The sequence below is a fragment of the Neovison vison genome, chromosome 3, assembly GCF_020171115.1.
Source record: "Neovison vison isolate M4711 chromosome 3, ASM_NN_V1, whole genome shotgun sequence".
NCBI lineage: Eukaryota > Metazoa > Chordata > Mammalia > Carnivora > Mustelidae > Neogale > Neogale vison.
In genome coordinates, this window is record NC_058093.1 from 77464374 (window position 1) to 77490581 (window position 26208).

Here is a 26208-nt window from a genome sequence, read left to right on the forward strand (position 1 = left end):
TAGACTACAAAATTTGCCTTCCCAGGTCAACTTTAAAGATAATATTTTAAGTTTAAATATTAATAACTATATAACAATATTTACAATAGAACTGGTGTATATATTTCTAAACAGTGCCTTTAATACATGATACTGAATGAGATTTTTCCCTAAATAAAATAGGTAGTTACCTATATCTAAAGACTCATTGTAGTGTGTCTTTGTAGTGAGTATGAAGTGGGAGTCCTTAATCTATAGGGAATATGAAATATGCCAAAAACTGTATTTCACATGCATTATCTAATTTTATTTGTTTGGCAGCCCTAATAATTAGGTAACATTATTATCCATGTTTTGCAGATAAGGATTACATAATATTTATACTACAGTGTTATATAATAATACATACTGTCTACTCTAATTTCAGTGAATATAATGATGCATTTTTCCTGATAATTATATAATACATATTACTAATTTGTTTTAAAAATTACCTCTCTGAAGTGCATATCAAAAGCAATAACTAGTTAAGAGAGATATGCTGATGTATATGAAATTTGTTTAATTAAATTTAATTGTATATTTAAGTGTTTATTATGCATAAGACATGCATAAAAATACACATACTATATCTATGAAAAAGAGAGAGAGTGAGGGAGGGAGAGAGAAGAGATAATATCCATAAAGCTCTTAATATAATGCCTGGCTTGTGTTCATTTTAAATACCCTCATAATAATGTTAGCCATCATTGGTATTTTAATTTAATTCAATATAACAGATATTTATTAGGAACTATAATCTGTGAAGCACTGTTCATGAAAATGAATACGTATTCATAATTATAAGCATTAAAAACCATATATTAAACACTAGCCCCTTTAGCAGAGGCTGTTCTTAATATACTCATTACAGAGGCAATTTCTCAAGCAAATTAGTCGTGTAACTTGTTTCTTGATAACAGCACCGGGAGTTAAGACTGCCAAAATCAACAGTGTATTTCAAAGGCTTCCAGGTTCTCTGTAACAAAGGCTGAGTAAGCCATGACTCACAATCAGGAAACTTCTATTTGAGGCCTTATTATCTTTCTTCATATCTGGGGTGTGGGAAAGACTGGTAGCAGTGGGCAGCACAGAGGGGAGGGGTTCCGTTCTGTTTCCAGAGCCACAAAGCAAGCGAGAAGCACATAGTGAAAGTTCCGTTGTAGTTTTTTCTTATTCAAGGGAGCCCCCAGGATGTATATACAGTGGTCTGAAAACATATCCAGGACAATGGAGCTGTGCTAGAATTTATAATCTATCCAAGTCTGTGGTTAAGTCAGTCACACCTCATTACCCAGAAGTAAATTAGATTGTCTTGCATCTAGTCACTTTGGAGTGCTTGCTGCTTCTGTCTGTGAGTTTTATTTATTTATGGGGGTAAGGAAGGAGTGTGTTTTTAGGCTCAACTTTGAACCTGCACATAATGTAAATGAAAGAGAAGAGTTTCCCAGTTGCCCAGAAAGTGTTTAAATCGTAGCTGTCATGTATTTGTTGTGTGGCCTAGGGCAACACCTTAGTGTTTCTACACAATAAATTTCCTGTCTTTTAAAAGACTGATATTGTCTACCTATCAGGTTTTATTATTGTAATAAATAAATTTTTTACTTAGTGTAAAAAATAAATTACATTTCAGATGAAAAAGAGAGTCATCACAGCTGGCAGATAGTAGTCTCTCAAAAAAAAAAAAGAAGAAGAAGAAGAAGAAAGGGACACCTGGGTGGCTCAGACAGTTAAGTGTCTGCTTTCAGCTGAAGTCATGATCCCAGGGTTCTGGGATCCAGTCCCATATCAGGCTCCTTGCTTGGTAGGGAGCCTGGTTCTCCCTCTGCTTGTGCTCTCCCTCTCTGAAAAATAAATAAATAAAATCTTAAAAAAAAAAAAAAAAAAGAAAAAACCTATTTAGTTGGTGTTATGTTAACTATTATATTTAAAATAATCGTATAATATAGTATATACCCCAAAGACACTTTTTCAGAGTGAAGAGGTCACTGTTAATAATTAGCTCAGGATAGCCGGCCAAATGAAGATTATCCTGAGCAAATCTGGATGTAAGCTCACTCTAATTATAATCATGTTGCTTTGTTGACAGGGTAAAGGGAGGAGTCAGAACTCCTTATCTCTTAATGTAACTTTGCAATCATTTACGTATTTTATTGTTGTTGGCATGAAGGGCCCAAGGTTCCTCAGACATTTCATAGTTACTTATCATTGGCTCACAAAAACAACATAGTTTGTGGTAAGTGGTATAGAAGAAAAAAGAAAGCATATGACCCAGTTTTCTTCTTCCCCTATTTTACCCACTTTCCCCCTCAGCTGAAGAAAACCTAGATCTACTACTTGCCCCAGTAGTCACTGAAATACTTAGGACCTCCAAGAATAGCACCTAACCCCGCCCCCCAACCAAACACTGAAATATCTTTAGAATTGGTGGGTTAAGAGTAGAAAGGAGACCTCTCGTAAATTTTGCTTTGGAATCCTATAATTTAAATTTGTCATGATCTGGAAAACATCACTTCCTTTCTGTCTCTAGTTAATCCAAAATATACTTTGATGATATACTTGATGGCATTTAAGACACTGACTAAATTTGATGGCAAGGGAATGTGGTTATACATCCTGCTTTAAATTCCTATTTGATGGGGAAAAAATAATCTTGCTATTCACCTAAGACTTTTTAACCTGAGAATAAAAAGGAGAATTGTGACAATTTTTAAAATACTTTTACATTTTATAAAATCTCAATTCTTAAACATAGAAGAAGACAGAGTATGTAAAGTACGTGCATGAAAAATCTGGGGGCACCCTACTGGGTGTAGCTCAGTGGATTAAGTCTCTGCCTTTGGCTCAGGTCATGATCCCAGGGTCCTGGGATCGAGCTCTGCACAGGGCTCTCTGCTCAGCGGGGAGCCAGGGTCCTGGGATCGAGCTCTGCACAGGGCTCTCTGCTCAGCAGGGAGCCTGCTTCCCCCCCCAACCTCTGCCTGCCTCTCTGCCTACTTGTGATCTCTGCCAAATAAATAAGATCTTTAAAAAAAGAAAAAGAAAAAGAAAAATCTGACAATGGCTATTTTTTTTAAATTATTTTGAAGACTAATTCTGAACTATCTTAACTTAGCTATTAAATCTTGATTTTTCTAATAAACCAAGGGCAGGTAATTTGAGATCTAATTGAAAAAATTGTCTAGGCTCTACAATCCACATATTAGGAAAGAGGTATAGAAGAACTTAACGCCAGACCTTTAATGCCAGTAGGCTGAGTGCTGCTTCATGGACACCTGGCAAAATTCCTGTTCACAAAAACGCACCTGGGAAGATCTTTTATTTTTTCATTCATTCATTCATAAGAATTTATTGGGTTCCTACTAAGTACCATGTTCAAGGCCAGATTTGGAGATTCAAGCATGGTCACTGTTCATTACTATAAAATGAAATCTGGTATTAATGATAAAAGGAAGCTCCAGGCACTGTCGAACACTATAGCATTCTGGGGAACAGAGAAGAGTCTCTAAGTATGTTATTTGGTATGCTGAATAGGGTAAGTACGATTAATCATTTTATAATGGAAATGATGTCCAATGCAAGGAGGACAATTTGTGAGAGCTGGGAAAAGAGAGCTTGGTGTAAGGATCTAATAATAGACTAGTATGTCTAGAATAAAGATACTCAGACAATATGCTGAAGAGGTGAGGGGAGGCCAAAATATGGAGACTTTGTATATTATATTAGGAATTCAAACTTTATCTAGTAGACAGTTGGGAAGCCATTGAGTGGTTTTATGCAGGAGGCTAACATGGTCAGACATACATTTTATATAGGTAATTCAAGCTTCAAGAGACCGATTCGAGAATTATACAGTGGTCAAGATAAAAATTAATAGCAATTTCTACAAAGATGTTTTCAGTGGAAATGGAGAAATCTAGGAAGGAGTATTAACAGGATTTGATGATTAACTGGACATGGGCAGTGAAGTAAAAGATGCCTAGGTTTTGGCTTAGAAACCTGACTGGATAGTGATGCCCTTAAATGTATGTATAGAGACTATTTAAGGAGAAGAAGTGGCTTTGCAGAGTGGTGATAGTGCATTCATTCCATTTTTGACAAGGTGAATTTGAAATATCCTTGATATAGTCAAGCAGAGATGTCAAACACAAAGTTGACTGTGTGAGTCAGGAGCTCAGAGAGCATTTTAAACCATATTTAGAGATTTGGGGTTCATTAGCATACAAATGGCCTTTGCCGCTCTGAGAGTAGATGAGACACCCTGGAGAAAGTGGGCAGAATGAAAGAAGAGGAGGCTCCAAAAGAGACTCCTTTCATCACAACAACTTGTGAAAGAGGAGGAGGGCTGCTCTTGTATTTCTCTGGCAAGAAAACGAGGCTTCAAAAGGCTCCAGGCAGCATATGACCCACAAGTGATGAGAAGAGAAAGTGTCTGATAGTATGTTCTGGGTCAGATTGTCAGTCCCTGTCTAAATATAGTTTTAAAGCCAGATTCCAACGCAAGAAAACATCTTTTGAGCTCCTCTGGATGTGAAGAAGACTCACAGCCTGACTATCTCACTAATGTTATTACAGTTTCTTTGCTTTTCCTTCCCTTCTTTGGTAATGCTCTATCCAGGACATGCTTCCCTGGTAACATGCCAGGCCTGAGCAGCTTGAAGACGGCCCTCATTTTATCCTTAGATAATATTCCCACTCGTATTATAGAAAAAGGAAGTTTTATGATAGGGGTAGTTGGAAAATAAAGTATCTGCTTACTCTAGCCATGAACTATAATTAGAAAGGCCCAAAATACCATAAGTAGTAATGTAACACTTGTTTTTCCCAAGAATCTCATAAAACTTAATTAAGGAATGTAAGGTCCGTTAAAAAATTTTTTAAAATGTACGCTTACAATGAAATAGATGCTCTTATTTTCCTCTCAGTGTTTCTAGTCTGCATCACATTCACACCTGCTGTTCCTTCAGGGTAAGAGGTAAATCTTAGAATCATAACATATTAGATTTGCAAGGAACGCCGAGAGTGCCTTTCACTCAGCCCTCTCTGCCCTGGCCCTGTGGCCACTTATAGATGAGGAAGCTGAGCTGCAGGGACGATGGCACCTAGAACTTATATTTACATGTTGTTATGTATTTGAAAAATAATGTTGGCATTCAAGAGAATACTAGTGATGACGCTAGTGAAGATCCCAGGCTCTTAAAATCAGTTGTCTGGGTTTGACAATCATACAAGCCTTAGGAACATTACTTAGCCTCTTAGATCTTTTGTTTCTGCATCTGTGAAATCAGTTTTTATAGTATCTACTCACAGGTATTGGTAGGTTTCTTGTGATTCTGCCTATCTTTTAAGCGGACATATTGAGTACCTTTGTTCTGGATTACTGTTTCAAAAACGTTTATACAGACGACAGCCTTGAAGGTTCTAGTGTCCGGCTCTCTCTGCTTATAATCCAGCAAAATAAAGAAGTGTCCCTCAGCAGGTATACTTCCTTCCCACCATACAAGATTTGCGTTCCCTTATTTCAGGATTCTTCTCCTGCACTATGACCCTCTAATGTGTGTAGGCATTGCTTGGACCTCAGAGAACTGAAGCAAATACTGATATTCTGGCTATTAATATTTATGTGGGCAGTAAAGACCTTCATCTGTGACTCAGGAGTCTCGCGTCTTCTGCCAACATCCATGTAATTGTGGCAGGCTAACATATTAACGTCCAAGTAGAGTAAAATCTCAGGCCCTTCACAGATCTTGACAACAGATTTCTGTAAGAACTGAGTAAAGCAAATAAACATAAAGAGCCTAGAAGTGTATCTGGCACATAAAGACTAAAGACTGAATAAAGTTTGGTTGTTAATACCATTATATAATTAAATATGCCAAATGCACACAATTTATTCATGGGCAAAGCCAAGGCTATAATCCAGAACTGTAAAAATTCAGACTAGGGGCACCTGGGTGGCTTAGCTGGTTAAGTGTCTGATTCTTGATCTCAGCTCAGGTCCTTATCTCAGGGTTATGAGTTTAAGCCCCAAGTTGAGCTCCACACCGGGCATGGAGCCTATGTAAAAAACAAAAACAAAAACAAAAAAACTCAGTCTAATGTTCTTTTATCTCTTCATTCTACCAACCCCTTCTTCCCCAACATTATATTTTATGCATATTTAACTTTTAATTAATGTTGAAAATAATGTCATTTAAGAGGAAGAATTAAGAATTTTATACAACTTATTTGGTGAATATGTTAAAATTAGTATGAAAAAACAATAGATCTGGTGATGAAAGACATCAGATCATTAGAGTATTATGTTAAGAGAAAAGTGGCCAAAACCATGGTAAGCTCTGAGACATATAAAAAAAAAACTAATTTGCCCAGAAATACACTATAAGCAAAATATTATAAAGCTTGAAAATTCCCTAGTGAAAATCAACATTTTAATATGTACATTTTTATCTATGAAAATCCACTACTGCATTTTGTTAAGGATCAAATTTTTTCTTTCTTTTTTTTTTTCTTTTTTGATGACCTTGAGAGGTCTGATTCTTTTTTTTATTAATTATTTTTATTAACATATAATGTATTATTTTCCCCAGGGGTACAGGTCTGTGAATTGTCAGGCTTACACATTTCACAGCACTCACCATAGCACAAACCCTCCCCAATGTCCATAACCCAAGGCTCAAATTTCTAAGATGTATATGTTATAGACAGAACCTCTGAAAGTAATGGCTCCCTAGTACTAAGTACTGGATTTTGAAATTTTCCCCAAGACATTTTCTGTAAGTCATGGCTTAAGATTAGGTACCATATTACCACTGGAATAAAAATAATATCAATCAAATACTTGCTTTACAGTTGATCCATACTTAGTACTTTGCATGTTTTCTTTTATTGAATCCTTACAACAATCCTACAGGATACAAACTATTAGTAACTTAATTTACTGATGAGAAAATTATGCACAGGAAAGTAATTTACTCAAGTTTATGCAGCTAGTAAGATCTAATGGACCATAGTGAACTAAAGTTCACTATGATGACTAGTGATCCTGTATTATGAAATCCTAATTATACTGGCATAAATCTTTGAATTTACCAAGGAAACACATATGGTGAGATCAAATGTTAAAATTAAGAAACTTGATTTTTCACAAAACCTGAAGAATTCTATAGGCTAATAATTGCGAATCATAAATCAGTCCTACCACTTCCATAAGCTATTCACAGTCTGGATTCAAACTCTATTCTCTTGGATGGAACGTAAAAAAAAAAAAAAAAAGTTTTTTAAAGATTTTATTTATTTCTTTGACAGAGAGAGAGAGATCACAAGTAGACAGAGGCAGGCAGAGAGAGAGGGGGAAGCAGGCTCCCTGCTGAGCAGAGAGCCTGATGTAGGACTTGATCCTAGGACCCTGAGATCATGACCTGAGCCAAAGGCAGACGCTTAACCCTCTGAGCTACCCAGGCACCCCAGAATGTAAAAATTTTAAAGAAATACACTTATCTAATTCAATATTAAAAGAAAAAAATTTTAAAGATCAGTCTTCTTCCAGAGACCCTTAAATATTGTGCTTTCACTGAAAATACAAATATTACAAAAGATGATCAACTTTTACAATTTATTTCCCTCATTCTAACTTGCTCTGCTTTGCTACTCACACACTTGACATCATGTTTTCGATCATGAGGTTAAGATCAATTCATAGTCTGACTGATGTTTGAGATACGATATTTCTAAAAAATTCAAGTTTTCGCCATTATTGTCAACTCATTTCTAGTTATTACTCTTTTTGATTTGCTTAGTTCATCAGCTCTTTAAAAAGACTGGGGACCTTTTCCCTTATGTCTCCTATGCTATTTCCAGAGTTCTGTTTTCTATCTGTAGGTCTGTCAAACATAGTAGCTCCATTTTTTAAAACAACATTTCACCTGGTCTTTTTCTTTTCTACAGTATATTTTGTACTTTTGAAGATCAGCATGACCTTTTTCATTTGTGATCAACATTTGCCATAACAGCTTCCTCTGAAGCCGAAAGGAAATAACTACAAGAAGAAATGTGCTGAATGATCATGATGAGGGGACTAACCCTATCCTGATGCCCAGTTGGAGTACTTGGCCACCTACTTTATGTAATTTTAGGAGTTTCAAAACTCCACATGTCTCCAGATTTTTGAATACTGATTTGCCATAATCCTTGTTCATCATCAGTTTAAAGAAGCAGAGTCTTATCTTTAGTTGTCTGCTGATAAAAACAAAAAACAAAAAACATAATCACAAAGAATTACTGTTCAAAAAACTACATATCAACCTGGAGTCTGAGGACAGGGTATTTCACCAGGTAGCAAGGAAACAGAAATAAAAAAAGAACATCTCAGGGATGAGATCTCTACAGTGGCAGAACACAGGACGACATCATGCTGGAGAGGTCTGGAGTTCTGTAGGATTTGGGAAACTTGGCAGACATTATTTGTTTTCCTGGGTGTCCAACAATGCGGCAAGCACTCTGGGGATGATAAAATGATAAGACATAGGCTCTGCCTTTAAAGCACTTCCCATCTAGTTGTGGAGATCAAGTCTACACAGCCCAGGTAGAACACTGTAAGTAATTACAATGTTGTATGGGCAAGACTATTAAGAGTTCCAAAACACTGAATACATTAGCATTACTAACAGCATTCTCTAAACACGATAATTAATTAAAGAGAAAAGAGAGAATGGTCAAAGAAGAAGATAGCAGTGGGATGGCAGCACACTCCACTGATACAGGGGTAAAAATATTTTTCAGCACACATGGCTTTAAGATGGGGGCATCTTAGAATGGGAGACTTGGAGTCTGTGTGAGGTCATGCCTCATCCAAAACTCTGGAATTCAGTATTTACTTATGTAAAAAAAGAAACAACAAATCCAAATGGAATTTGCTTGTTACTCTCCTAATTTATGATGTTTGGCTCCATTGAGTTATAGAAAGTATGACCTACAAGCATCTGTTAAGTGCCATTGTTGGCATGGTACTGGGGACTGAATTAATAGAATCCTATAAATCCTGTTCTTGCCCCATAAATCATTATAGTATTGTAACCTAAGGAAATATTAATAGTAGAAATATCATTAGCACATTCTTTGCAAAATGACAGAAAAGAACTGGCCTATGCTGAAACACCTGTGTTTTCAGTGACTTTTTCTTTGTTCCTCACCCTTTTCTCTAACTTCTTGAAGTTAGAGAAATCTTGGCAAAAAGTTTAGTGAGCCAAATCTAAGAGGTGGTAAAACAGTGGCATTTAAGGATGTAGGAAATCTTGAGTTTGGCTTTTTGGAATAATGAAGAGAGTCTGATTTAAGGAGTAAAGACCAACTCGATTCTTCAAAACATTTCACAGATAATAGCCAATGGCATTTATGTTACAACAGATCTGAGTTTTCAATGAGAAATAACTCCATTCATTAAAAGCACTGTTTCAAAAGAATAAGAACTAAAGGATTAGAGAACTTAGACCCATTCCCAATACATCAAACAGCTTTATTTTTCTTTTGGAGAAGTCATTACCAACATTGTCATTAGAAGAATCTACTCTTACTTAATTAAAAACAAAATTCGCCTGAAAAAATGGAGTGAGAATTACAAGAACCAAACTCAGCTTTTCTCAATTTTGGCTTTTATTTTACTGTTTGATGTGGAGTTTTGGAAAATGTCTAGATTCAGTGCAGTGAAGAATCATTGGGTATAATGAAGTCTATAAGAACAGACATGACTTGGAAATAAATTACTGGCTCATGGGGAGTCATCTACAATTTTAACTTTGGAGGTAAATGAGGCATGATGCTACTGCTTATTCTATTTACTGTCTGGGTTTTTTCCTTAGTGCAAACATGTTGAATAAGATTTTTATTATAAATGCTTTGGTATTATTAACATAATTTTCTGGGACTTGGACTTTCTTATAAAACAAATATCCTTGTACCAGTTCTTACTTTGAATATGTATTCATTTAATGTTTAGTTGAGAATTTGAGATCTTATTCATTACTGTTCTTCATGATACTTTGAAGAAAACATTGTTGTATAAATCCATAAAAGGTATCAGCATAGTTAATAGCTTGGGTATTTTATAAATACTTATATTTTGTGAAAATGTAAGCCTGCTTTAAATGAATTTTTTTCCATTTTTTTCTTAGGTAGATATTTCTGTATTTCAAAGTAGAAGACTACAAAAATCAGAGCACTATTATCAAGGGAGAAGGATATCTAAGTGTTAAAGTATAGGAAGAGATTCAGTAGATGTTTTCTCTAGACATAAAGAGATGATGTGCTAGACAGTTCCTGGAACATGAGTAGAGCTTTGATGTATTGTTTTTGGTTGATTGATAAACCAAGGACACGGCTGCCTTCACAGTCAGAAGTGAACATAGGATGTGAAAAGTAAAATCTGAGAGAGCACTTGTGCTAGAGTATTTACTATTCTTTCTCTGTCAGCACCACTCCCAACCCAGCCTGTTTTATAACTGCCTGTAGTATGGTGAAGCATCAGGAGGAGGAAGTAATGGGACATCTGAACATGGAAAAAAAAAAGAAAGATGAGATCTGAAAAGGGGATAGGTTCAGAGTTAGAAGCAAAAGTGCACTTTATCAGTTAACTACTTGGGTAAAGTGGTATAATCCATGGGGCACCCCCCCCCAAATAAGATATCAGAAAAGTAGAACTGGAATCCAGGGCTATGGACCTAAATTGTACACATCAATGGCTTCTCCAATATCAGCTCTGTGTTCCTAGTTCACGGATTGGAAGAGGGTCCTGAGGGCATCCAGTCATTACTCACGGTGGAGTGGCTAGAAGTCTGAGGATGTGAAGCAGTGACTGTCTCCTGATACTGTGTAGTTCTAAACTCTCCTCACTCTGGGTTTTGTTGTTGTTGTGGTTGTTGTTTGTTGTTTGTTTTTTTATGATTATTGAAAGAGTTGAGAAGGGCCACTTCTGTAGTAAGGTTAGCTATTCTGGGATAACTGGGGATTGATAATTATTATTATAAACTATCAATAAACCCAATAAAGAATTTCTTTGGGCAGAGCTTTTGGAAAACCAGCTTCTAATGCCAGCCTCATAATTAATGGGATATGTGAAATATTGGATAACAGCCTGTGTACATCTCAGCAGACTCTTTTAATAAATCAATCTCTACTGATGCCCTGCTGTTAAGATTAAATGACACCAAATATATGCAACACTTGGAGAAAAATGAGGCACAAGATTTGTATTTGAGCTGTAGAATTTATTTTATGCTTAGTATGGAAAACCCCTCAGCCAAGGTAGCTGTGTGTAAATTCTGAAGCTTATACTATGAGGAAAGAACATCTTAAGCGTCTGTGCCTGTATTCATTTGTGGGAGGTGCTGGGAGTGACGAGAAGTATGGTACATGGGAAAGCAACCCAGTGAAATGACAATGAAGTCCAAGGATTCTTCTTATGTGAAGATTATACTTCTATTTTCTACATTAAAATAAAATTAATCTTTCTTCCTTATGATATAATTAATCATATAAATGTCTCTTCTCCCTTATTTACTTATAAAATCCTTGAGGAAGTCATGTCTCATATTTTCTACCTATATGAGACACAGTACAGAGCTTTGCACACACATATTCAAAAAACTGGTGAAGGAATACTATCTGTTGATTTTCCAGCTGTTTCTATAGAGATGAAGCTCCTCTCACATGTTATTAATGATAGCTGTGGCAGCAAATAATAGAATAAGTTTGATAGGTGGTTCCAAGGGGGGGGCGGTGGCTTCCTTTTCCAAAGAACTGCCTTGAAAGGCAAACATTTTAATAACTGCCTAAAAATTCATCAGTTATATCTGGCCATCGGCCAAGTTTCTGTGATTTTTTTTTAAATCATTCACAAAGTATATGTTCCTCAAAAACAGAGCCTGAGTTTCATCATCTGCAGGACACAGAATGCCAGTTTTTAAAAGTGTTTTTGAAATAGAGTTTGCTATGTAATTATAGATGTAAAATTGTATCTCCTAGCTCAAAGAGAACTGTTGAAAGAAAAAGGAGATGCTTTGTTTGTCAAGAATGTCAGGGTCATTATTTTTATGGGATGTTTTTGAGAAACACTAATCTGTGGAAGAAAAGCATCCCAGAAGGCAAATTTGACAGTTGAAATTCTTGTGCCCAAATTGTTCCAAGGATCATAATTAATTGAAACATAATGAAAAGCTGAATACAGCTTTGTTTCGCTTCTTCACAGAGCCAGTGAAGTGATTCTAAGTTAAATCTTCAAGATCTAAGAGATGAAAATATATTCTGTTTTAGACAGAAAAACACAGGGTGATTGAGAGATGGTGAAATGCTGATAGACATCCCAACAACATTCTAGTGTAGTTTCAACTGGTTCTAGACTCTCAGAATAAGCAAAATCCCTTCCCACACTGATAAACACATACTTGTATATAGCATTCCATTTTTGAAGCAGACTTAAATAGCATGTGAGTTTATTATTGTCTGGAAAGTGATGCCAATGAAAAACTGCCAATTTGGCCCTTTTAAAGAAATCAAAACCTAATCTTGTCTCAAAGTCAATAATTTTTGGTAAATTTAACAACTAATTTTAACAACTAAAACCAACTTGTGGGCAAACTTTATGAAATGGAATCTGTCATTTATATAGCAGAGGAGTTTCAAGAACACAAATGTAGTTTTAGTTAAAATCAGGGAAAAACTGTAAGCTTCGGGACCTTGATTGCTTTACACTACAAGTATAATTGATTTCTGAGGTTTGGGGGGAGGGAATATTTTGAGTTGTAATCTCTTCTTATTATTGGCTCACGCCTCATACCCCATTGCTGCTAATAAAAAAGATACAGCATTTTCTCTTGGGACATTTAACTTTGGAGAGAAATTGAAACTGAACTATCTTATGTAGATCAAGATGGAGGTAGGGAGAAAGTAAGTAGTAATAAAAATATTGTTGGTAGAAAACAAATAGGGTCAATGAGCCTGAATCTGAGAAATAACCCTGAGCTAATAGGTCTTGCTAAAGTCATGGAACTATCTCTAATGGTGGAGGTAAGGCGGTCCTGACACGTTAGAGGATGAACCCTGTGCAGGAGAATGTCATGGTCTCACTCACAGAGCTTCTGTGCAAGAGGATTTCATAACTCAGAGTCTATTTGCTGAGGAAAATTAACACTAATACACATCTAGCAAAACAAAGGTGCTGCAAATTGTTCATTCAGTGAATGAGTAAGTGAATAAACACAGACCGTTCCTTCTCCTACAGGAGTTCAGTTCCTTCTACAGGACAGTTTTATATAGTTAATCCAGGTGTACGATATAATTTATTTGTATATTTTGATTTTTCACCATGCTATTTCATATAGTCTGGGAATTAATCCAGTATGGATGACATTGTAAAAGGAAACTACTGCAAATTTTAAATAACTTATTTAAAAATGGGATTTTACAAATATTAATGATTATAATTGCCATTCGAATACTAAGCTTTATATACACTGCTAAGCCTTGTGTATGGATTATCTTTTTTTGTGCACACAAAGAACAAACCAACTCAGTATTAGCATCCCCATTTTATACAGGAAACAGGCTCAGAATGGTAAGTCATATGCTCAAATTGCACAACTAGTAAGGAGCAGAGCCAGGAATCACACTCAGGGAGTCTGATTCCAAGGCACACATTCTTAACCTCTAAATTGCCTTATAAACACAATCAATGAATATTTCAAACTTTTTAAAAACCGAAACATGAACGGAGATCCCCCTGTAACTAATTATACACATACATTGAAATGTAATTTCCTGGGCATGTGGACATACACACAGCCAAACCCGGTCCACTTTATGAACCCGATGTTTACTCACAAAAACATCACACTTAAAAACCAAAAAAAAAATACAATCTCTTGTAGAGAAGTGGGAAGAAATATGAAAATTGCCGTAAGTGGATTTCTAAAGGGCTTACCACAGAAATAAACAAGTATTAAGAGGGAAAAAAGGTTCATACTTTATGGCTCACTTGTGAATAAAATTTACTTGGTTTAAAAAAAAAAAGCAAGAGAGAGAAAAGTTTTAGCACTGAATATTTTAGAGTAGGTATATGTTCCATAACAAGTAATTTGGAGTAGTTTACCAAAACTTCAAACATAAAATCTATATTTAAATATTAGCAAAATGAAATTATAAAAGATTTATTATCCCCCTTGACTTTTTTTCATCTTTCTCCCCTATTCCCCGTCCCTGTGTCCTTCCTCCCCTTAATCCCTCAAATTATTTACTTAGTGCATTTTTATATGCCAGTATAAAAATCACTGTCCTCAAGGAGTTTATCTCCTAGTGCGGCACAGATGATAAAAATAAGCCAAAACAGGAAAGAAACATAGTATGCTAGAAAGTGATAAATGCTATGGGGGAAAAAAAAACAGGGCAGGATTGGTGCTACAGGAATGACAGAGGCAGGCTACAGTTTAGAACAGGATGATTAAGAGAGTCCTCATTAAGAAGAACATACTTAAGAAAAGAACTGAAGGAAGTGAAGGAGTTAACCATGTGGTTTGTGGAGGAAGACTGTTCTAGACAGAGCACAAAGAGTGCATAGGCCCAAGACAGAAGTGTGCCTGATATGCTTGAGATAAGCAAGGAAGTTATGGGGCTGAATGGAGTTAAGTAAGGTTGGCTTTGGCGAGGTCGGGGAGGAGAACCAATAATGAGGTCAGAGAGGTAAAGGGGCCAAAACATATAACGTCAAGTTAGCTTCATATAGTCTTTCATGTTTACACTGAGAAAAATGAATAGCTAGTGTAGGATTAGGAGTGACATGATCTGACATGGGATTTAAACAGCAGCTTTGGCTGCTGCATTGAGAGCAGACTGTAGTGGGCAAGAGCAGAAGTAAGGAAATCAGTTAGGTGCTTTGCAATAATCCGAGGGAAGAAGAGTGATGGATCATAAGTAGAACTGAGCAGGATTTAAATTCTGATTGCATTTTTACTATACGCATCAAATGATACAAGTATCTCTCTCTAAGCACTGCTTCAGTGCTATCCCACAAATTGATGCACTGGGTCTTATTTTCATTCAGCACAAAATATTTTCTAACCTCTCTTCTGATTTCCTTTTTTGACCCATAGGTTATTTAGAAGTAACTAGTTTTATTCTCAAATATTTGGGGACTTTGTATACACCTTCCTGTTGTTGATTTCTAGATTAACTATTAAAGTCTGAAGCACACTTTATATTACTTTAATTCACTTAAGTAAATTAATGTATTAAGGATTGTTGTATGACCTAGAAGATGGTCTATATTAATGAATGTTCCATTTGAACTTGGAAAAAATGTGCATTCTGCGGTTGAGTGGAGTGTTCTATAAATATTAATTAGCTCAACTTTTCAATAATGTTCAAGTGTTTTATATACTTACTAATTTTCTATTTAATTATCAATGACTCAGGGGAGTACTGACATCTCCAACCATAACTGTGGATTTCTCTTTTCTTACCATAATTTTTTTTTGTTCTATGTATTTTGAAATTCTGTTGTTAGATGCATACACATGTAGGATTATAATGTTTTCTTGGAGAACTGACCTCTTTAACATTATATAATGTCCCTCTTTGTTCCTGGTAATATTCCTTAAAGTCTATTTTGTCCACTATAATATAGCTACTCTAGCTTTTTGTTGTTGTTATTAGGTGTTTTCATGGTATGTCTTTTTCTTTTATTTATTTATTTATTTATTTGACAGAGAGAAATCACAAGTAGACAGAGAGGCAGGCAGAGAGAGAGAGAGGGAAGCAGGCTCCCTGCTGAGCAGAGAGCCCGATGCGGGACTCGATCCCAGGACCCTGAGATCATGACCTGAGCCGAAGGCAGCGGCTTAACCCACTGAGCCACCCAGGCGCCCCGGTATGTCTTTTTCCATTTCTACTTTTAACTTACCTATGTCCTACATTTAAAATGGTTTTCTTGTAGAAGCATATAGTTTCATCTTGTTTTCTTATCTAGTTTGACAATCTGAGACTGTAGTGTGTTTATTCTATTTATATTTAATGATATTAATCTGTGGTTAGGTCAAACTCTATCATCTTGCTAACTGTTCTCTAACGTTCTATCTGTCCTTTGCTTCTTTTGTCCTCTTTTTTCCCCTACTTTTGAATCATGGAGTGTTGTTTTTTTTTTTTAATTTTAGTTTACCTCTACTATAGGAGTATATGTCTTTTTATATAATTTTTAATGGTTGCTGTAGGTTTTTAAATATGCACTTTAATTAGGATCGGCCTTAAAATAAGGTATCACTTTGTATATAGTATAGGAACTTTAAAATACTATATACACGTTTCCTCTCTTCCATATGCTGTTGTTGTCATACATTTAATATTTACATTTGTGATAAATGTATAATACATTACTATTTTTGCCGTAGGCAGTTATCTTTTGAAGTAATTAAAATAAGAGAAATTAATTTGACATTACCTTGCTTGATTCCAGTTCTAATGTTCTTCATTTCTTGATGTATATCAAAGTTAATGGTTGGTCTCATATTCCTTTTGTCTGAAGAACTTTCTGAATTCTGAAGATATTTTAAATGTAGAACCAGTGAAATTTCCAGATGTATTTGATGTAGCCTTTGAGAGAAAGCAAAGTCAAAGATTACCCCTATAATTTATAATAGAACTGCTGATAAATCACAATGAACAGCAAATAATTAAATAGAAAAGAATACATTTAGGAAGGAAGAGATACTAGTGTAAGAAAAAAAATCAACCCTAAAAGAAAAATATTACTTGCTACATCAAATGTATTTTGAGTTTTGGGGGGATGTTTTATTTGTTTTGTTTGCTTTTAAAGATTTTATTTATTTGAGAGAGAGAGAGAGAGAGTGTGCAAGCTGGGGGAGAGGCAGAGGGACAAGTAGACTTCCCACTGAGCAGGGAGCCTGTCACAGGCCCATCCCAGGACCCTGAGATCATAACCTGAGTTGAAGACAGCTGCTAAACCAACTGAGCCACCCAGGCATCCCCCTCAAATGTATTTTGTAATTACTTATCTGTCATGGATTTTTCTGCCCATCAAAGTCCTGATTTTGAAGATCCGTACAAGTCCCCAGGTTGGCAGAGGAGGCAAAGATCCTATGTCTACATGTGCCTACCTCTTCCCATTAATCTGGATGCAAAACTCAGTCCCTTCACTGGTTTCAACAAGAAGTCTTTACCTTGCTTTCACTCTCATGTTCATCAGGTTTCCTCTTTTTATTTTTTTTTTTTACTCCTTCATTTTTGTTCCCTTCTTATGAAATCGCCTCCTGTGAATTCTGAATTCTTATTTTATGTGGAGTTCAACTATCTTCTACAATCAGCATCATATAAACAAAATCTCTTAAGGAGGTTATCGGAATAAAGATGGTCTCAGGATCTCCCTTTCCTAGCAACTTAGGTTTATGAATTTACCCCACTCTTGCAGGTAAAGTTCCTCCTGGATTTGCATATAAGACATTTACTGGGATTGTTCTTAGAATCAATATCTGTGAAGGAGCAAGGGAGATGAGACCAGGCAGAGGGAGAAGTTAAAATGAAATAGAGTTGAAATAGTAGCTACAGTCAATGCCACAGTGATCTCTCAATGATCACTGAGATGATCCTACAAAGATGTCCCACATTGGGGAACACAGGCCACAATAATCAATCATTGGATATAGCTGCAGCCAGGAACAGGTGCATAGACTTGGGCAAGGCAGCTTGAGGTCAATTCCCAGAGTTGCATGCAACTGTAAGTCATTAGCAAACACTACCAGCATCTGAGATCATGAAGACTTGACTTTGCAGGGGAATCTACAAAGTGTCCAAATGCATTCACTATAATCCATTCCTGTACGACTCAGTTCCACTTGCTTCACATAGTATATTGCCTCCACAAGGGAATGACTCCAGGACTGTAACTGGCAGCCTTTCCTAGGAAAGCTTTATGAGGAGTTTAGTAGGACAAGTTACAGTGTCCCCTGCAGCTCTTCCCCAGGATGCATCTGATATGTAGAGTCTCCCTCATCTATTAACCCAACTACTAAATTCTGCTCACCTTCGACTATCATATCAGCTGGTCTTCCTCACTTAGTTGGCAGAAGGATCCAGGCTCCCCTCAGAGATGAGGACGTCTGGGCTCCTAGTTGCTGTGACTTTATCAGGATGTGGCTTTCGCTCATGTCTATTTACCATAAAAATTGTGTGGAGAATGCCAAGAGCTCCCTTCCACCTTCCACTTTCCCCAGCAGATCACCTGGGTAACAAGTGTATTTTTGTCTACTTGTATTATTAACAGCAGCCCTACCTTCTCCTGATGATCAGGGACAATTACTCCTGCCAGGATGTGGATTTTTTTTTTTTTTTTTTTTGGCCTACTGGATTCCCGGCACGAAGAACCTAAAGTAACCATGGGGCAGTCCAGCTAAAGCTTAGTGGAGCTCCTGTAAAAGCATCCCTTCTCTGAGAATCACAACCATTAGAACCACAGAACCTAGAGTTGTGGGGATAGGAAGTATAGATTTCCCAAGTGGTCACTGGGAGTGATAAAGCAGAGTCTCTCATTCTTGCAACCCTTACTTGCCAGATGCATGTAGTCTTCCCTCTAGGGAACACAACATTATATAATGGTTGATGATATAAGGAGTATTCTTCATCCTGGAGGATGAAGATGTGTACCATATCCTCATAGAGTATAACTTCCAAGTTGCCACCTTAGTTGTACCTTCAAAAAGCTATTCCATCGGGGTGCCTGGGTGGCTCAGTTGGCTAAGCCTCTGCCTTCGGCTCGGGTTGTGATCTCGGGGTCCTGGGATCAAGCCCTGCGTCGGGCTCTCTGCTCCACGGGGAGGCTGCTTTCTCCTCTCTCTCTCTCTGCCTGCCTCTCTCCCTACTTGTGATCTCTGTCTGTCAAATAAATAAATAAAATCTTAAAAAAAAAAAAAAGCCATTCCATCAGACTAGCAGAATCCAGTGATAGGATATATGATAGGACCAGTGAACCTCATTGTCAGGTGCCTATTGTCACATCTCATTTGCTGAAAAGTGCTTTGTTTGGTCCAGTGCAATTTATGTAGGGTCACATGTTGGCAGATTAAATATTCTGTTTGCCCTTGAATAATGGTGCTGTCAATGTGCCTAGCGGGCAGGAAAGGCAATCACATAGAGAACTCTACTCGAAATAAATTTCTGCATTCCAAGATGGAATGGACACGACGTAATCAACTTTGGCTGGTTGGTCCCCTCATGGGATGGTGCCTTATTAGAAGATCAGCACTAGTGTTACTGCTATCAGTTTAGATAATTAGCAGCAGTACTAGGTCTACCTGGTGACTGATAACCATGTTTTTGGGCCCATATAGACTACATCCTTGCCTCCATAGCTTCTCCTGTATAAGCCCTTTGTACAACATTGAGGTGGATTTTGACCCACACTGGCTATTGTCAACTAAGTTACTCTATAAGATTTTTTGGGGCCCTTTCACTAGTAGACTCTCTCTGGTCCACTGATTATGTGAACCAAAGTTTTTCACACGTCACACCCACGTTAACATGCCAGCTCACAGGTTTCTTCTCCAGGCTTCTCTGTCTCATTTTTCTAACTTTTCTCCTTTCAAGCTCCTGGCCAACAAATCCAAACATATGTCTCTGCTAGTGAATCTACATATAATCTTAAGCAACATATTTGTCTTTCAACCCAAAATAGATGACAATGCACACCACCCAAACTCTGCCAATGGGGAAGACCGCCCCTGCTGTGCTCTTTCCAGGCCACACCTGAGTGAGGCTGTTGTGCCTGAATCCAAAGGCCCTATCAGTGGTCTACTCTTGTGTATCACCTTCCCCCAAAGCTAGGTGGTTTAAAACACCATATTGTTTCTTAAAGAGAGATGACAAACATGGCCAAGGATGAAGACGAATAGAAGTGAATGAAAGTGAAATTCATAAAACGACGATATGAAAAATAGGGACTGTGATATCACTATCAACAAACAATGAAAGGATGTGAGACAGAGACTGTGAGATAGACAATGATGTTATAAATAAGTATAGGAGATAAACTAGAAAAAATATTTATGCTTCATACTAAACAAAGCCATAATTCCTTACCTTTGTCTTCAGGCCTCTGCCAACTTCGGATTCCATTTGTCAGGTAAGCATTCTTTGAACTGCTATCCTCTGAAGGCCCTATCAGAAACCACTGTGAGAAAATGGTCTCCTATTTACTGCCTTCATGTTAGTACTTCAACCTGGAATTTCCCTCCCACTCCATCACACCCCAACCTTTCATGAAATACTTAATTACTTTTTATGATCCAACTCAAATTCTTTTTGGACGTTAGTGGAGACTTAAACAAACAAACAAACAAATGGAGCCTCAGTGAAGAAACTCCTGTCAAGAATAGATTTTCCCCTCCCCCAGCACACTGAATTCCTTAATAGTGGGGCCTATTTTATCTGTCACCATACTGCTACACAAAACACAGAGTAGGCGCTGACACTTTGGTGAATGAATGCCTTAGCACCTTATACTCAGGCCATGCAGCCTTGTATTATATTTTATCGTCATTTATCATTTCTATACATTAAAATCTCCCTCAAGGCAGAGACCACATCATAATTTTGATTTTTATAGAATCTAGTAAAGTGTTTTAACATCAAACTAGGACTCAAATATTTAAATTAATTTGTTAGGGATTAGTACTGATCCAAGACACATGAGAAGAGGAGCTGACCTGTGATGTAGTAATTACAAAAACAGCCCCACAGCCTCAGGGAATCTCATGAGGATCTCTGAAGGTGGAATGGCTCTTTAGATATGTCCTGAATCAAGGCCAGGGGGACGAGCCCTTGCATCCTGCATTGCCCAGACGTTGGATTTGTGCTGTGTCACAGGAAGAAGGCATAACCTTGGGTGAGGCAGCTTCCTTGAGCCAAGGACAATGCCTAAAGGAGGACACAGCTGTGAGCCATCAGCATCCAGATTCCACCCAACAAGGGCATCTAGGTAGTGCCTGGCAGCACCGTATAGGGCATCCCTGAGAGGGAAAAGGCAGTCTCTTACTCACCTTCCATAAAAACCTTCGTAAGGTGTGGGAAAGCAAACAAGACTGAATTTACTTGTAGCATCCAAGCCTTCAACTCCTCCTTTGAGTCCAAACAACTTCTTTTCCTCTTTGAGGACTTGAACCAGCACTTGGGGCATTTATTTCTGGCTCTGCCCTGTCACTAGGATACTGGGTAAGTTTCTCACACTCACCTCCACAATGCTACTCACCCACGACAGTACTGCCACCAGCCCTAACTGAGCTGGGTCTCCCTGCATCAGCAGACATCTCTGTGACATGTGGCTTTCTGGGGGTTATACAGTTGTCCCTAGCTAGAAGATGGTAGCATTATAAAATATGGGCCTAAAAGATACAAAATTCTCACCAGTGTCTTCTATCATCTTTTCCACTCAGGTTCAAGGCTTACTTTTAGGTTAATGACTCTTACACAAAGGGAGAAGCTTCTGTTCTTTTCAGCCCCTGCATGCATGATCCATGCCTCCTACAAGAAGGGGCCAGAATTATCTATTGGGCAATTTTGCTTGCAGGGACGACTCATCTCCTTGGTTCCTCCTTGTTTTCTGATCTTAATTTCTATATGGCTAAGAAAAGTTTACCATGGTAACTGTTGTTTGCTAAAAAATTACCCACCTTTTCTATAACCAATTTTTTTTTTTCCAAAAATGGAGAGGAAGATACTTTCCTTTCTGGCAGACTTATGCATCGAACAAGTACCATATAAATGGGTAGCTTCTACATTAAAGGTGTTTTGTACTTGGATGGTCCCAGCTATTCTCTCTGAACTCAGATGTCCTACACTAAAATTAAATTAATGGACATAGTCTCTTATCAGGCTTCCCATTGTTTCCCCTGAGTTTCCCAGGGCTGGAGGTTAGAAACCATTCTGTGGCACCTTACTTGCAGGGCAGCTGATTTACTAGGACAACTGGTAAACCAGCACCATCAACTGCAACTCCCCAAGTCTCAACTAAGGCCTCCAGCTCAACTCAGCCATTTGGTTGGGTTCTGTAACAATAGGCTCTGTTACCTCTTTTTCTTCTCTTCTTGAATAAAGCTTTGCTAACAAGGAGAATTTAGATCTCCCATGGATTCTAAAGCTTCTCTAATAATGCCTTGCTGTATGTTGCTCTTGTAAAAACATGTTTTAACTGAATGCGATTTTCCAAACTGTTCAATAACACCTTGTCATATGGCTCATTGCAAAAGACTCTATTATTAACACATTTCCAGAGAACTCTTCTCCTTCCTGTTGGTGCATGGTGGGGAAGCGCATGTACGAGTCCCAGCAACTCTCCCCATTATCAAGTGTACTATTTGATGCTGTCAAGTATTTCGTCACAGATGTGAAGCTCTGGCAGGACTGAGATCACGTGTACCTCCTAATGCCAAGTCCATAAACTTCCTTTTAATCTTCACATCTCCACCTCTGAAACCTGCCACCACTGCAACCCAGCATGCTAGCTTCAAACTCAAAATCCTTCTTTCTGTTCCCTGAAATTAGACTGCCTGAGAATGTATCTAGTGTATGGTTAAGAGGTTAGCCACCTTTAGTAGGGAATTCCAACGTATGCCTGATGCCTGCTTCAAAAGTAGATGTCCTCATCTGAGGGATTCAATAAATAGAGCTCAGTAAAATGCAAAAGCACAATGGCCACATACACACTTCCCATTAGGAAAAAAAAAAAAAAGTTCTATTTTAGAGTCTATTGAAGTAAATCTCTAAGAAAATACCTCTCATCTGTAACTTGGCATGATTTTGGCTTATATAATGATTTGATACCTTGATTTTTGCTTAAAATATTCAATCTTGAACACTGTGTCCCTATACAAAAACTGGAACATTGACCTCAGAGTAGATCTCTACCTCGAATTTCTTATGGGGCTATTGGGGACCTATTCCTTTAAGATTCTTAGAAAAGTTATCGTTAATTGAACATAGAGGGTCTGGGAGACATATCCTGAAAATCTGTAAAGACTTTCTGAAAAGGTCTATGAAAAATCCCCTTAAATATTTCAATTCTTAAGAAAGGGTTTAACAACCACACATTTTATTTCATGTTTACTGTAAGACCATATTTCTTGACAGCACTCTGGAATTGATCTTTGCCCGGAGGTTCTTTCTTATTTTTGAGAGTCTTCTTCAGGGAGAAATTAGGGAAGAGAAATATTTTATTTTTGAAACTAGCAAATTAAGGGCCATTTTTAGTCATCTTATATTGGGCTTAAAAATGAGGTAATTTCTTCTTTAGCTCATATCTCTTTATTTTATGATATATAGTGAAAGAGATTCATTGTCACTTTCAATATTTAGCATAGAAATATCCTTAGCCAGATCAATTAGTTCACTAGATACATTTTGTAAGTGACAGTTTTCCCAAACTTTCTATCACTATATATCAAAGATCTCCTATCTTCTAGCCCCAATACCATTCCATTCACCCTCCTTTAGGTCTTCACTGACTGCCACTTTGAGGCTCACTGATCCTGGTAACACCCATGTCCAGGTAACAAAATCTGTTCCTCTTGCTAAATAGCAAATCCATGTAAAACATACATTCATTTCCTTTTGCTCTTGATTTTGTCTGACAATAATTTTCAGGAATGCTCAGCTCGGCAGATCCTACCTGGAGCCACCCTTGTAGTCATTGTCAAATATGGCCCAGAACTATATTGGTCATATGAAGACTCAACGGGGCTAAATGTCCAAGAAAGCTCATTCTCATGTCGGGAGACAGTTGAAGCCAGCTGTTAGCTGGTAGCTCAGCTTTATTGTCACCTGCGGCATGTACATATAGCTTGGCTTGCTCACACCTTGGTACCTTTCGGTAGTTGGACTTCTTTAAATGACTACTCAGGACCAAAAGTATAAATGTTCTCATGAGCAAGGTAAAAGATGTATCACCTTTTACGACCTGGTCTCAGAAATCACATAACATCAATTCTCCTTATTCTGTAGTCAAAGTAGTTACAAACCCACCCACATTCAAAGTGAGAGAATGTATACTCATCTCTCAGTGTGAAGAGTATGTAAGAATTTTGCAGCCATTTTTTAAAACCCACCAAAGGGCCTTGCTGTCTTGCTTTCTCTTGTATCACCAGTCTTTATGCTAATAACAGACACACAGGGGATACTCCTTGAGGGTTTGCTGAGATAATGAATTTTTGTAGGAAAAGAAAAGAAGTTCTGTGGTTTATGCTAACACTAGTGAAACACCATGTGAGGGCTCTACCCCTGAGATTTTCAAGAAAAGAAGACAACACTACTGGTACCTTGGGTGATATAAGCAGTCACTTGTCTAAAAGCAAAAGGTTGACCCTTATGTTCTCTTGGCCCTATTCATTTTTTGATTTTCTAGGCATAGGGAAGATTCCTACATTATCAGAATTTTCATTTGCATTTTTGAATGATAATCAAGTTCCCTTACTCCAAGAATACGTGGCATTATGATAACCTGTAGCCGCCTCAAGTAACACATGGAAAAGAAGTAAACTTCTCCAACCTAAAGAACTATGGATGCTCTTCAGGTACTCAGTTGCAGGGAGCAACTATGGCCAGAAGAACAGCTGAATGTTCTTCTCTGTTCCCTGTTAGTTTAGGTATATAGTAGAATGTTTCCATATATTGTGTCACAGGACACAGAGAAATCCTATGTGTGGATGAGGGGAGCTATAGGAATATTACATACCAAGACCAAATACCTAGACTCTGAGTTAGGATGCGTTTCAGCAAATTCACTTTCTATACATCACACAAAACTATAAGCAGGGCACAAGCCTTAAAAACCTTTGTTATTGTCCATCAACACCACCACCTAACAAGTTACCCCATTTACAAGTGGAAATAGCTCCTTAGAAATGTCAGACATCTTGTTTAAATCCTCTGAAACAAAACAATTTCTGTGATGCATGTCTAGTGATGCCAAGAAATCCATCTGCAAGCCAGAATTTCATCCTTTAAATACCTTGTTATGGTAGCACAAAAGAACACAATGAGTTTTATTTAGTGTCAGTCTGCTATCTCTGGGCTAAAAGGATTAGGTCTAAATTGCACATCATTACATAAGACTGCATGAAAATGTCTGATTATTTTGTCTTTAAATGTACTTCATGGTGTTTTATAAATAGCAAAAAAATTAATTACACTAAAGAAATCCATTCTGAGGGCCACAAGCAGTAGATCTGCCAGGCATTCCATTTTATGTTATTATTTATTCAACACACAAAGGTCAGAGGCTTTTCAAGTACACTCACTTGCTGGACATAGCAGGCGTCTGAGGAGAGGCCATAGAATGTGTTGGTTAAATCCATAGAGTTTGGTGTCAGTCAGCTTTGGTTTTAGCTTCTCTGACTAATAAATGTGACTAAGAAATTTACTTACCCTATCTGTTGCTCATTTTCTGTATCTGTAACATTGAAGATAAAAGACTCACCTCCTAGGGTTGGTTTAATGATTAAATGAGGTAACATATGTAATTTAATCACCAGTGCTTGGCACAGAGTAGATGCACCATTAACAAGTCATATAAGAGTAAACACATAATTTCAATAGGTATCGTGTGTGTGTGTGTGTGTGTGTGTGTGTGTGTATGAGAGAGCAGGGAAGGAGGTGGAGAGTGATGGGGGAAAGAAGGAAAGAGGGAGAGGGAGAGATATAGATGGAGAGACTACTTTGAAAGGGGCATATAGAGAACACTATTGGGGACACAGTATGGACATGATGGTTACTTGCTAATGTTAACTTCTCCAATGAAGTTTTTAAATATTGAAGATATGGGAATGGGACAGGAATGAAATGTCAGGAAACATATGGAGATTTATGTTACTTTGAGAGTCACTAGTCTTCTGTACATATGATAAAGCAGAAAGTCAAAAACATTTCCCCCTCCTCTTCCCCCATATATTTCCATTTCAACTATACTTCTGCACCTAACCTAGCACTTCCATGTACCCAATGTCAGAAGTCTGTCCTTTGAATAGGACTCAGCTGTCCACTAGGTAAAGTAGTTGAAAAGCCATCAGGCCATTACAGTGTCACTGCAAACTGAGAAGTATTTTCATGTTATTAATGGGAGGAGAGTCCAGTGTGATACACAAATAAAAG

General features: G+C 37.4%; 1 long non-coding RNA gene across 3 annotated transcripts in view; it reads right to left on the bottom strand.

Moving 5' to 3' along the window:
- The window catches only part of LOC122901855, a 58949-nt gene extending 38705 nt beyond the window's left edge, over positions 1–20244 (bottom strand). Inside the window, exons 1-3 of one of the 3 annotated variants that reach the window (XR_006383693.1) lie at positions 20149–20244; positions 16499–16650; positions 1843–1862 (exon numbers count right to left, since the gene is read on the bottom strand). This is a non-coding gene — a long non-coding RNA (uncharacterized LOC122901855). Of the gene's footprint in view, positions 1–1842; positions 1885–16498; positions 16651–20148 lie in introns of those variants that run through there. The other 2 variants (XR_006383692.1, XR_006383691.1) reach the window with 2 other exon arrangements.
- Between the last annotated feature and the right edge of the window lie 5964 nt (positions 20245–26208).